This window comes from Rhinolophus sinicus, chromosome 14, assembly GCF_057876585.1.
Source record: "Rhinolophus sinicus isolate RSI-liver-muscle chromosome 14, RSI-T2T, whole genome shotgun sequence".
Classification (NCBI taxonomy): Eukaryota; Metazoa; Chordata; class Mammalia; order Chiroptera; family Rhinolophidae; genus Rhinolophus; species Rhinolophus sinicus.
Window position 1 is genome coordinate 2,688,755 of NC_142514.1, and position 12,074 is coordinate 2,700,828.

Here is a 12,074-nt window from a genome sequence, read left to right on the forward strand (position 1 = left end):
AGACTGAAGTCCATTGCAGGCCTGGGAAATAACCGGAAGGGTGGGCTCCACACCTACCCCTACCGTAATCTCCCTCAGCCCCTCTTGTTGTTCTAAACTCCCTCTTGTGTCGGACTTCCAGAATCCTACTGAGTCACAAGCAGGTGCAATTTATGTCAGTTGCCACAGGGTATATTTGGATTTCACAGGAGGGACTTAGACTCAGCCAACACTTTCTAATTTTTTTTATTGAGGTAAAATTTGTGCAACATAAAATTTAAGCCTTTTAAAGTGCACATTTTGGCTGCATTTAGTACACACATAATATTGTGCCACTATCACCACTAGCTACTTCCAAAATATTTTCATCTTCCTGAAGGAAACCTGGTACCCGTTAGCTGTCACTCCCCATTCTCTCATTTCCCCACCCCTCGGCAACCACCAGTCTGCTTTTTGTCTATGGTTTGCCTGTTCTGAATAGTTGGTATAAATGAAATCCTACACTGGTGACCTCTTGTGTCTGGTTCTTTCACTCAGCGCAGTGTTTTCGACGCTGACCCACGTTGTGGTGTGAATCAGTGCTCCGTGCCCTTTCGTGGCCGAATACTGTTCCAGTGTATGGATGGGACACTCTTGTTTATCCATCCATCCACTGATGGACAGATTTAGTGGTTTTACCTTTTGGCTCTTGTGAGCAGCCTTGTTGTGAATGTGGGTGTCCGGGTGTCTCTCTCAGCCCCTGTTTTCGATCCTTTGGGTGCGTGCCTAGGTGCCAATGCTTCCTGGACATGGCTTTTATCTGCAGCGACCTGGCTCAGACACAGCCGCACGTCCTGTGTGGTCTTGGGCAGTTCCCATGGTCCCTCAGAGCTCGGTTTCCTCATCTGAAGGAAGGGATATCCCCCCCCCATAGGCTGGCTGGAGGGTGGCTGCATGAAAAGCACCAGGCTTTAGTGACAGCGCCCGCCCAGCCCCCCACCCCGTCACAGAGCAGACAGGCCCCCGCTGCCTGTGGGCTGGGCGCTGGGTGCTGAGCAGCTGTTCTGGCTTCACTCCTAACACATCCCCAGGGAGAAGGCTCGGGCGAGAAGCAGCGCTTTTTGTAAGCTCTACACTAAAGAGGGATTATGAGCCATTTGGGGAGTGAATTAAAGCCATTGCCCCTGGGATGAATCTTATTCTCAGTGACTTCTGCTGCCCCTCTTCCTGGACCTCAGAGCTGAGCTGTGTGGTCTATTGAAAAACGCCTCAGCTGACGTTTATCCTTTCAGCAAGATGCCAGCCCGGACCCCATGGTAACATGGGACCTCTCTGACCCAGCCACATGCCATGAACTCGGAGCTCCCAGCTGTGGCCTGGTTTGCTGAGCCCGTCGCTTTTTCAGTGAGAGCAGGGTCTTGCTGGCACAGAGGTAGGGTGCCTGCTCGGCTTCTGGCTCCAGGAAACTGCCATCCCCTGTGGGTTGCTGCCCAGTGACAGACAAGGCAGAAGTCTCCCCCCAGCCTCATCCGTCTGTGGTTTCCTGTCCCAAGAACTCACTAGACAACATGGTCAGGAAAACGTGGGAAAGCAGGGGTGAACCTGCATTAGCTGGAACAGTTTTCCAGAATGTTCTTTTTCCCTCTCCCTTTTGGAGACGGGGTCAAAACAAATGACAAACTAAGTCAATGTTGGGGATTTAAGTTTTTGGAAAACATCTTTAAAGGGATGTCCTGGGATGCGGATCATTTGAGAAAATACCCTGGACCTTCTCCATCATCACTTCTCTGAGAGATGATGGGCATAGTGACACTTGCTGGTTGGTGTCTTAGAGTTTGCCTCACACTCCATCCCATGCCTTCCTTCCACTGCTCTCACAAGAGTGAGTAGACGTGGGTGATTCTGCGTATTTGGTGGTAGAAGGAACCGAGGTCCAACGTATAATAACGATACTATCAACATGTTGACAATCTTCATAAAGTAACAGCAGCAGCTAACTATTATGAGGGACTTACGATGTGTCACGTGGCATGCATCCATCGTCTTCCTGCACCTTTGTGTCCACCTGAAGCATCGGACCCCGGGTCTTCCCATCCAACAGGTGTGGGTCAGGGGCTCAGGACGGCTCCGACTTTCCCGATCGCACCCCAGGAGGTGGAGGAGGTGGGCCGCTCCCAGTCCCGCCGTCTCTTTCCACACACCCCTCCCAACCTGTGTTCCTATCACATCCCCATTCATCAAACGACACTGGCATGGTGACACGGAAACCTCGTTAGCCGAGCTTCTAATCTAAAAGATATTGGCCCATTATTTTTCCTGCTTTTGTAAATCTGGAGACTGAACAAAATTGAATCCCTGGGTACCCAGAAAATGTAATTAATGGGAGCAGGGAGTTTCACAGGAAGTGGTTAGAGCCTGCTTTCGTGGGGATGGTCTAACCAGGGACCCACGGGCCGTCCTCCCACCTCCACTCAGGTGTCGTGGGGAGAGCAGAGACTCAGTACTCAGAGTGCTTTTCTGAGTTCTTCCCCACGTGGTGGAGTCCTTGTGTGGAACCCCTCAGCCCCCTTCTCTGGGTCTGGGCACAGCTGGTTTGAGACCCACGGAGCTGCTTGTGAATTGTGCCACGGCGTGTGCATTTAGGCTAAGGAGCTGGACAGCTTGTGGATGCAGATTATTTGGCGGGTTGTTGTGGAACACGATGGCCACGCTGGATGGAAAGAGCGGTCGCGGTCACACAGGCCTTCCACGGCTGGACCTTATGGCCACCCGATGTCACTGGGTTTGCTGGCCCCCAAGTCACTGTGACATATAGGAGCCCCAGGCACGTCAAATGAAAATGAACCAGCTAAGCCACTAGGAGCCCCGAAGGGCCACACGAATTTGGATGTTTTGGTCTTGGGTGTGTTGCAGCAATGGGAGACGTATTTTTGCCTGGGCTTTGCCCACGTGGTGTTGGGATCTCATTACAGCTCAGTGCCCTACATTTTGCTTTCAAATTATGATGACCTGCTAACCCTAGGGTCCTGGGAGCAGAATGTCTGCCGCAAACTCCACAGTGGGCCCCAAAGCAGCATTTATTGGGGACCAGAAGCCACAGTAGAGGCGTTTGCATTGCAAATACCACTCTCTCCCAAGTCATTTCCAGGGATGGGACCATGCCTGTCCAGTGCATTCCTGCGTCCCCAGCAGTGTGTGTCCCTGTCTTGTGGGTGATGTGGGGGAGAACCATGGCCCCCAAGCAGGTCCTACCCCTAGTTCCCGGGCTATGATCATGGTGTGATACGATGCCCTGAATTCATCCCCTGACACACAAGGAGCACCCTGCAGAGGTAATTAAGGTCACGGGTATAGGGAGATCACCCAGTGTAACCACAGGTGCCCTTGAACACAGAGACAGGAAGATGGAGAGATGCAGCAGTGAGCCAGGGAGTCTTGAAACAGGAAGGATGCAACAGGGCTTGAAGAGGGAGGTGGCCGCGTGTCAAGGAAGTGGGGACCTCGGTCCTGCAACCATGAGGGACTGGATTCTGCCAGCCGCCTGAGTGAGCTCATGAGCGATTCTTCCCCGGCGTCTCCAGAGGGGCACGTAGCCCAGTGCTGCCTTGATGTGAGCTTGTGTGACCCTGAGCAGGGGACAGGCCATGCCACCCTGCACTCTGACCCACAGATCTGTGGGGCTGATAAGTGGGTGCTATTTCAAACTGCTCAGTTTGTGGTCATTTGTGACACAGCAGTAGCTATCTGATACAAATGAATTGGGTAACAAGATGCCCTTGATGGTCCAATTTTTTCTATCTCTCTCTCTCTTCCTCTCTCTCTCTTTCTCTCTCTCCTCCCCTCTCTCAAAGGCTTTATCAGAATTACTAATTCAGGAGAGGCTCCGACCCCTGAGGCAGGAGCAGAGAGCTCGGCTCCCCATGGAATGCATTGGACCTCTTTACCCCCAGATAGGGCTGCCCGGTAAAATACAGGGTGCTCAGCTGTGTTTTAATTTCTGATAAACAACAAATACTTTTGGGTATAAGTATGTCCCAAATTTTGCATGGGGGTATACTTATACTTAAAAAAAAAAAAGAAGAAAGAAAAATCCATGTTTCTCTGACATGGTCATGTAACCAGGTAACCTGCGTTTTAATTGCAAAATCCGGCTGTACTGGTCCCAGAGATTGCAAACGGGCCCAGGGGCCGGGTGACAGCACAGCGTGGTGGGCGGGGACAGGGCGCTGCAGAGGGCGTCCAGTGAAACTTTGGGCTGTAAGAGCTGTTCTCTAGGTAAAAGTCAGCAAACTATACTTTGAGGGTCAAACCCATCAGCTGCCTGATTTTGTAAATAAAGCTTTATTGGCAATGGTCATGCCCACTTGTTCGCAAATTGTCTGTGGCTGCAAGGACAGTGTTGAATGGTTGTGACAAAGATTCCTCTCCAGCCCCAAAAAACGTAAAACTTACTCTCTGGGCCTTTCCAGAAACAGTTTACCACCCCTACTGTAGGTTCAAAGGTCAGAGACAGAGCGCTGGGCGTGGCAGGAAGGTCTGAACTCAGACATGTGTGGGACTTCCTGAGTGGGAGGGGAGCAGCTGGCCAGGCCTTCGGGTGCAGTGGGCAGAGGCTGTCAGCTGCTGGGCTCAGGGCCCTCCCTCCCAGGGCTCCGGTTCCCTGAGAAGCTTTCAGAGCCCCAGCTCTGATCACACTGGGAAGAGGGCGCCTTAAGCAGGACACACCCTTCTCTGCCTCCTCATCTCCACATTTTGGGGTCTCTGGCAGAAAGTTCTGTGCAGACAAAAGGCTCATTTCATCTGCATGTGCCTATTTCTGTCTCGTTGCCTACTTCTGCTTTCTCCTCAGCGTTTTGAAACACAGATTCTACACAGGGCATGAATCATGTTTTCATGTGGTCATGGCGACGTCTTGGGCGCTGGCTCCAGAATCTTCCGGCGGGTAGGAGAAGGCTGCCCCTTCACCGTGAGGCCCAGATGTCAGAGAATCAGGACTGGAGGGAGGGGCAGGACCCAGATCATAGCCTGTCCCCTCCTCTCCGGGCCACCGTAGGCCTCTTGAGCTCCCCAAAGGGCCTGTGGTGAGGGCAGGCTTATGTGGAGCTGGAGGGAGATGTCCCCGGGGCCACTCCCACTTCTGACACCAGCTGCAGCGTTTGGAGGTCCCAGGACCTCTCTCAGGGTCAGTAATTTGCTAGAAGGACTCATAGTATTCAGAAAAGCCCTCACACTCACGGTTACCGTTTATTACATGGGAAGAATACAGATTAAAAGTGGCCAGGGAAGAGGTGCAGGGGGCAGAGTGCGGGAAGGAACCAAACACAGTCTCCCAGCTGTCCTCTCCCCTTGAAATCAGGACACCTGACTTTCTTGGTGACAGTGCACATGCAGTGTTACCCACCAGGGCTGCTCACCTGAGTCTCGGTGTCCGAAGTCTTTACTGGTGCTCAGTCACGCAGACCTGGTTGGCTGCCCTCGTGGTTGACCTCTTGGGAAGTTAGGCAGATACCACATGACCCGAACCCCCGGCCCTAAATCATGCTGTTAGACTATTTGGTGGCCAAGATCCCCAGGAAAACAGACACTCTTGTCAGGCAGGACATTCCCAGGTCCTGGAGACAAGTCCCAGTAGCCGAGGGCAAAGGCTAAAGGTAAAATCCTTTAGTACAGAACGTGCCTTACACCAGGGTCGGGGGCTCTGGTATAACCCCACTGTTGGTAACGGGGTAACCAAAGCCCTTCAACGTGGCCCAAAGATGTTCTGGGCATTGGAGCAGGGGAATAAGGAGAGTGGTTTCTCCATTAGCAAGACAGCCTGGGGCATGCGGGGAAGTTGCAGCAGGGACTCAGACACGTGCGCTGGAGAGGAACCCATCCCGAAGGCTCCGGCTCCGTGCATGTCCTTGCTCAGGGACAGCCAGCTCCGTCGGTCACTCACTGCTCCTCCTCTGTGGCCTTCGGACACTCGGCGTATTTCAGGAGAGGATCCTTTTCTAGTTCATGCTCGTTGCTGCTGAGATCAGTAGGTACCGTGTGTTGCCTCCTCGTTTCATTTTTGGAGCCTGTGTATTAGTCACGCTCCTCCAATTTCCTCATCCCAAGGCTCTTGCTCGTTTTCTTTCTTTCTTTTTTTTTTTTACCAGTTCCAAAAAAAGATGATTTGTGCGAAGGGAGTGAAAATTGAGTTTATTTACGACAAATCCAAACTTTGGCAAAGCACTCCAGAAGAGGCCGCTGGCTTCTGAAAGGTGCCTGGTTGTGTTATCATCCGTGACGTTCCAGTCCAGCTGGCCGGATTAGAGTCTGACCTCCGCTCCTGCCCCCGTGAGCCCCCGATGTCTACTTCTACGCCACCCCTTCTCAGGGACAGGAAACCAGCGCTCTGTGAGAGACTGGGAAGCCAGCTCTCCAACACTGTACACATAAGAGATGAGAAAGGTGGTTCCTTGGGAACTCCGGCCCCCAAAGCACTTGGATGTTGATCGGGGGCTGGGAGCAGGTGGGGCTGAGTGATGGAGACCGAGGGTCATTGGGTCCCCCGCTCATCTATCATCCAAGCTTTGGGGTGACATGGCCCTCCTGCTGGTCTTCTCTACCAGTGAATGCACCAAGGGAGGCAGGCAAAAAAGATGGTAACTTGAGGATTTTAGCCTCTAGATGCCAGAAGAGGTGTCATGTAACTGAATTTGCTAAGAGACAGAAAAATAAATGCAATGTTGCTGGCTCCAGAAGTTCAACAAAAATAACACAAATATCGCTGCTGTGCTGCTGTCACCTACAAGGGGTGGAAGGTTGGGTCTCCCAGAGCCCTCAGTGGAAGGCAGTGAGGTGACCAAGTGCCCTCCACTCGCAGAAGGCCAGGCTCGCACCATTTGTATTAAGTCGTCCTGGCTTCCTTGACTGAGCCGGACGCTCCCTTAACCCCTCCGCCCCCAGCCCTGCCTCTGGGGCAGATGCAGCATGTTGGTTGGCTTGCCCACACCCAGGAAGTGCTGAGAGCTTGGGAAAGACCCCAGAGGCAGGTCAAAGGTGGCTGCGGAGACCCAGACAAACACCCACGACATCCCTTCCTGTTCCCTCGCAGAGATGACGAGGCCAAGCCAGTCCCTCCAGGAGCTCTGGAGAGAACATTCCAGAAACAGGAACAACTGCCTGGAGTGCCCCAGTGTCTAGAGTTTTCCGTGGCTCATTGTCTTCCAGCCCCACAGCCTCTGTTCCAATGGACGTCCCTGGCCATCCTATTTCCGAGGGCCTCCCCAAGACTCCGCCACACCGCTCTTTGCTTGTAAGGCCTTTGGGACCATCTCACAAGGTCTTGTTGACCTTCTGGTTGCTGCTGCTGGGACAGGTTCCAGGAGGACAGGGCTTCCCCGGGGTCCCAGAGCCCAGCACAGGCCTGGCACTTCCCCACTGGGTGTGTAGACAGTGTGTGTTGACCCCATAGATAGATGGGTGGGTGACGGATGGACTGGCCGTGCAGACACGTAGGAGGTCTTTGTCCGTCCGGGAGAAGAAAGGCCTTGGGAGAGTCAGGAGGAGACCAAAGCCATGGGACCTGAGCTCACAGGGGCATGTGTGGATCCCATGACAGAATTGGAAGCTGTGGGCAGGAGTCATGGTGTGGCTGGGATTAGCTCAAGGTCAACAGTGACATTGTCATTGCAGGAGGTGTCCAGGGATGAAGTGAGCCACCCGTGCTGAGAGCGAGTTCCCTGCCAGAAGAGGCGTGTAAGCCGAGTTGAGTGACAGGTGGCAGGGATGTTGCAGAGATGACACCATAGCAGGCAGGGTAGGCTGTGGCCTCGTGTACGTTCTAGCTTGTGGGGCTCCCGAAGGTGGAGGATTCCGGCTCCCCTCACCCTGCGTCCACTAATAGAGAGGCTGCCCGCCACGCACGCCGCTGAGGTTAATTGCTTTGATTTGTGGTAAATGAACTGCTCACGTAGAGGGGGCGCCTCCGTGGGGACTGGCCAGCGGCTTTTCTCGCCTCTTCCCAGGGGGGTCCCACCCTCTCTGTGCCCTCTTTGCTTTGCCAAGCAGAGGACAGAGAGGGGATTAAGGAAGGAGGGGAAGGGTTAAAATCAAAAACAAAAAAACAAAACAACAACTAACATCTGAAACCAGAGCTTGATTCCAGTGGGTGTGAGGCCACGGTTTTCAGGAGAAACTCTTACCATCGGTCAGGGGACAGTCACAAGGGTGGGAGAGACTTGCCTCCTAAGGAGGAGCCAGTGAATGCTCTGAATAAAAATAACTTGAAATTCCAGAAAATAAACATGCATTTGTGTGCGTGTGTGTTCAGGCTGTTATGGGCCAGGAGCTAAATATACCCCATAAATGATGAAAGTGGAATACTTCTTTGCTCTACCCTAGTTGTCCGGGAGCTAACTATTGGTTCAGAGTCGAAGCTGATTTATCAGTTTTAATGCGGAACGTGATTGTCCATGGAGTGCAGAATTTCTTATTTACATGAATAGTGATTTCTCCCTGTAGGTGGCATGGTGAGCCTGGCGCAGCCTGGGGCGCGGTGGGTGGGGGGTTCAGCAGCCCCCAGTGGGCAGATCGAGACAAGTCTGGCTCACAGTAGGGGTAGCCCTGCCAGCAAGTGTAACCGGATGTCCCTCTCTCCAGTGCCAGGGGCCTGATACCTGTAGGATTCTCACGGGTCCAGTTGAGGGCCAACGTGTATTTATGTCACTTAGAACGTCAGGGGTTCTGGCCCAGGACGGCACACTGAAGTGGCTGCCGGCCTGTTTTGAAAGATGAGCAGTGTTTGTATCAGTTAGCTGTTGCTGTGTGACAAATTACCACATACTCAGTGGGTTAAAACAACACCCATTTGTTTTGGGTCAGGAACCCAGGCCTGGCTCAGCTGGGTGTGGTGACAGCTGCAGTCAGGATGTCAGCTGGGCTGCGGTCTCATCTGAGGCTGGACTGGGGAAGGATCCCTGCCAAGGTCATGGTTGTTACAGCACACGGTTCTTTGGAGGCTGCCTGACCAAGGGCTTGTTCCTGCTGGCTGTCAGCTCCTGGCCTGGTGGGTCGCGCTCGCTCTGAAGGCTCTAGGGAGCAGACCTTCCTTGGCTTTGCCAGCTTCTGGTCGCTGTTGGCAATCCTTGGCGTTCCTTGGCTTGTGGCGGTGTCACTTCAATCTTGGCTTCTGTCTTAGCGTGGCCACTTTCTGTCTGTGTGTGTCTGTGTGCCCTCTTCTCTTCCTGTGAAGACACCAGTTTACTACTCAGGGTTCTTCAGAGAAGCAGAACCAATATATATGTATATAAAGAGACAGTGTGTGTGTGTGTGTGTGTGTGTATGTGTGTGTGTGCGCGCGCACGCGCATATATATACAGTCAGGAGGTGCCAGGGCTGGGATCAATCTAGGGAATCTGGCTGAGAACCACTGATGACACCATATTTGTCAGCGCTGAGATGCCATGACTTGGCGACACATCCTACTTTCCCAACTTGGGAGATGTTAAATGTGCAGGCAGTGAGTGGCTTAGATCTCTCTCTCACACACACACACACACACACACACACACACACACACACACGAGGTCGGACAATTAAGTTCATGAACTCATCCTAGAAAAAGTGCTACACACCTCATTGCTGAATATCACTAGTCACCTTCGAAGTCCTCCCCTTAGGAAGCTATGCACTGATGCCAGCACCTAGTCCACCCTTCGAAGCAATTTTGGAACTCTTTTTCTGGAATGGCCATCAGAGCTGTCGTCATATTACCCTTGATGTCCTGAATGTCATCAAAATGTATCCCTTTCAATATTTCCTTTATGTTCAGGTAAAGAAAGAAGTCACCGGGGGCCAGATCAGGTGAGTAGGGAGGATGCTCCAATAACAGTTATTTGTTTACTGGCTAAAAACTCCCTCACAGACAGTGCCGTGTGAGCTGGTGCATTGTTGTAATGCAAGAGCCATGAACTGTTGGTGAAAAGTTCAGGTCGTCTAACTTTTTCATGCAGCCTTTTCAGCACTTCCAAATAGTAAACTTGGTTAACTGTCCAGTTGGGACAAATTCATAATGAATAATCCCTCTGATATCCAAAAAGGTTAGCAACATCGTTGCAACAAGTTCACAAACTTAATTATCAGACCTCGTGTGCATATATGGTGCAGTTCTGTGTACATATGAGTACATAAGTAAAAGGAGATTTATTATAAGGCATGGGATCACGTGACTGTGGAGGCAGCAAGCCCAGGATCTGAAGTCAGCAAGCTGGAGACCCAGGAGAGCCGATGGTGTATGTTCCGGTTCAAAAGCCAGCAGGTTTGAGCCCCAAAGAAGAGCTGACGTATCAGGTCCATTCAGTTCCAAAGGCCAGAAAAGACCCGTGTCCCGGCTCAACGCAGCCAGGCAGGCAGAGGTCCCTCTTACAGCCTTTTTGTTCTGTTCACATTGCCAACTGATTGGACGAGACCCACCCACTGTGGGGAGGGCAATCTGCTGTAGCGATTAACACATTAATCTTATCCAGAAACATGCTCACAGACACGCCCAGGGTCACGTTTGACCAGATGTCTGGATGCCCCGTGGCCCAGTCACATCGATACATAAAATTATGCATCACACCAATCATTAGATTCAGGATCCATCATAATCCAATATGACCTCATCTTACTTATATCTTCAAATGCCCTATTTCCAAATAAAGTCACATTCTGAGGTCCCAGTGGACATGAATTTGGGGGGGACATTCGTCACCCCACTATACCCTCCCGTGGGAGTCAGAGTCTGGGAAGGAGCTGGGTCGTGGGTAGTGGGCTTTGCCTTTCCCCGTCCCGTGGCAGCTCGTTTCCGTGGATGCTCGGGAATGAATGACTGTCACAGGACTGCACAGAGCACCGTCCTGCTGGCCCCCATCGCTGGCCACCATCCAGGCCACTGCTGTCTGTCTCTCTCCCTTGCAAAGCCACCCTCGAGCCTCGTACAAACGCCGGGCGGAGACAGCTGCTGCGGAAAGAGAATGGCGAGCTGTATTTTCAGGGGCACTGGAGTTTGTATATATAGACACGTAAAAGTGATTTCCGTCACAGTAGTGATGTGAAGCTCAATGGTATTGCTACGTAGGGGTTTGGCTTCCAGCACGCCCTTCCAGAGGTGTTTTTATATGGGCTTCGGGCTGAAGGGGAGTAGAAATGGGCCATTTCCCTGCAGGATTATAGTTTAGTGTCTTATAACCTATGCGATATATGAGCTCAGTAATGGGTCTTTGACATTAGAATTTGGGTGGATTTGGAAATACTGCAAAGATAAAGTTTCTGAGCAAGTTGTTTGAAATGGTGTGTTTTCTCGTACCCGTTATTGGCTTAAGTCCTGAGGGGAAGAGTTAAATAAATCAAAGAGACAGGTGCAGTTTTTAGATTAAACAGCCAAACTCATACAAAATCCCTTTGTCTAGACTGGACAAACATCAAGTGTTATTTCAGACAGTTTGATGAAATGCCCCACTGTTAACCCACAGCTCGCTAAATGCCCGCACTGTTTGGTAAAGCCTTTTAGAAGCCCATGTTTTCAGCAGCACGGACAGGGTGCAAAATTGCCACAGACTGCAGTGGAGAGGGGTGTCAACTGGCCACACTGTCAGAGTCCCCGTCTGCCAGCCACAGGGCAAGGAAAGGAGGCCCAGCGCCCGCCACACCCTGCCCGCGGACAGGCCTCCAGAAGACGCATGACGGGCCAGGGCTCAGGCCTGTGCCTCTGTCCCGGGTCTGGGAGTCTGGCCTATTCTGGTGGATGTAGGGCTGTGTTCTGGGCATGTCTGCCCCCCTCACCAGACATGCCCAGCTGGGGCACAGGGGACCTGCTTAGACAGAGGCCGCTCCTGGGACAGAAGAGTTCTGCCTCTCATTCCCACACAGCCCTGCCCCCATCGTGGCCCCAGAGGAAGCCAGCGGGTCCCGAATTTGCACCTCCTGCTCTGAGAAGAGGCAGGCCGTGTGCAGGCAGGCTGTGTGCAGGCAGGCTGTGTGCTTGGTCTCTGGCAGCCCCTAGTCGTGACCGTCGGTCAGCTCTGTGACCTTGGCAGGTTAGTCAGGTTCTCTGCCTCGGACCCCCAAGCTTAAAATAAAGAGGATGACAACGGGTGGGTGATAGC

At 52.4% G+C, this 12,074-nt stretch overlaps 1 protein-coding gene across 2 annotated transcripts in view; it reads left to right on the forward strand.

The window, feature by feature from the left end:
• The window catches only part of AJAP1 (adherens junctions associated protein 1), a 103,403-nt gene that overhangs the window by 18,347 nt on the left and 72,982 nt on the right, over nt 1-12,074 (forward strand). The window lies entirely within an intron of this gene.